The following is a 2105-nucleotide window of genomic DNA, read 5'->3' as shown; positions in this document are numbered from 1 at the left end:
CTATCAACCAAATCCAGAATAACTCCGACTGGCGAAAACCGTTTCTTGAGTACATTATCGATAACAAACTCCCGAGCGAGAAACGCGAAGCTCGCTCACTTATGTTCAAGGCAAGAAATTACTGTGTAATTGGTTCGTCGTTGTACCGGCGCGCCCTATCTGAACCACTACTCCGATGTCTGACATTAGAAGAAGCCCATCTAGCGATGATCGAGGTTTACACAGGAATCTGTGGCGACCATCTCCGAGGAAAGAACTTGGCTTTCAAAATAATCAGGAAAGGTTTATATTGACCCACAATTAGGAAAGACTGCGAGAAATATGTCAGAAAATGCCAAGCATGCCAGCTACATGGAAACGTGGATCACCGACCCACGACCAAGCTCAATTCTGTCCTCGCTACATGCCCTTTCTTTCAGTGGGGCATCGATATCGTAGGACCCTTTCCAAAATCTAAGAACCAGTGCCAATACATAGTGGTAGCGGTGGATTATGCTACGAAATGGGTCGAGGCAAAACCACTTTCAAAGATCAGAGAGAAAGAAATGATTGAATTTTTCATGGAATATATGGTATTTCGCTTTGGAGTCCCGCGAATCCTAGTTTCAGATAATGGCACACAATTTGTGGGGGCTCAATTTGAGAAAACTTTAGAGGAGTTAAAAATCCAGTTGAAATAAGCCTAATTTCCCCAAGGGTCGAGTTTTTCAATCCCTCCCTCGCACTCGAGGGTGTGCGGTTTCACAATGACTTGCTAGAAGAAACAAGAGAGGAATCTCATCTACGCATGATCGCACAGCAAGAGAAAACTGCAAATTAATTTAACAAGAAGGTCAGGAGCAAACACTTCAAAGTGGGAGACCTCGTCCTCCGGGACTCCGCGGCATCCCAGCCCACTGTCACTGGAAAGCTCAAGCCAACGTGGGAAGGCCCGTACGGAGTTTCGAAGGTCGTTAGCACGGGAACATATGAGCTTTCGCACCTCGACGATCAACCTATTAAGAACGCCTGGAACGGCATTCACCTCAAGAAATTTTATCAGTAACATGCTCTTATGTGTAATAGTCGAAACTTCAAGGCTATAGCTGCACTACAAAAATTAACCCTCGATGCAATGAGGGTCGCTATGAGATCCCCATTGAGGGAATTTAAGTTATGAAAGCTTTGACTTATTTTGATATCTTGCATGTACCTTTAAAAAAAAAGACGAACAATGACAGTCGACATGCCAAAAGCTAACCCACATCGAGGGGCTTTAAATTATAACAATTTTAACTTCCCAAGAGCTTATCTACACAAGGAAAACAACATAACACAATTCTTTCAAGTATGCACACTAAGCGACATGGAGTTTGTTAAACACATTCTCAACGATTTCAAAACAGATATACGAAACAACTAAAAATGGGAAATTAATGTGATAACGAGGAACAAAAAGCATAAATATAATAAATAAAAATACTTCAAGGAAAAAATCCCAAGGAAAACCAGATCGTTGTAGGGTCCAAACAAAATATGGAGAATATAAGTAGCCAGCAACAAATAGGAAACACGAGTCTTTGAGAATAAACTTAAAAATACATCACTCACGGGGCATTCCCCGCCTTCAAGAGCCTCCAGCTGGATCATCAGGTCGCGAGGCAGCAAGATCGCGAATATAGTCCTCGAAAGAATGTCCCGTCGTGTCGAGTCCTGTATTTTTCATGCGGACAACACACCGCCCATAGCCATCCTCAAGAGCACTAGTGATGTCCTCCACAGCTTTCTCCACTTCCGACTTTAGACTGGTATTCTCCTCAACAATCAAACGGTAAGAAGAATCCATCCCCTCAACGTGACGCTCCAAGCCCTCACACTTTCCCTTCAGCTCATCTCGCTCCTTCTCCACTTCAGAAAGCCTCATCTCGAGCTCCGAGACTGTGGCATTCAGCAACTGCTTCTCAACTTCCATCTCACCCACCTTCTTCGACAACGAGGTATTATCCGCCGTCAAATCTGACGATCTTTTTTCCAATTCTGAATAACCTGCCATGAGTTTTTTTCTCTCGACCCTGAGAGAACTCACCTCCGCCTCTAATCTCTTACAAGCCGCATCATTGCCGTCA

This window comes from Apium graveolens, chromosome 7 (assembly GCF_009905375.1).
Source record: "Apium graveolens cultivar Ventura chromosome 7, ASM990537v1, whole genome shotgun sequence".
Taxonomy (NCBI): Eukaryota; Viridiplantae; Streptophyta; class Magnoliopsida; order Apiales; family Apiaceae; genus Apium; species Apium graveolens.
The sequence above is the reverse complement of the archived record's forward strand: the minus strand, read 5'-3'. Positions refer to the sequence as shown.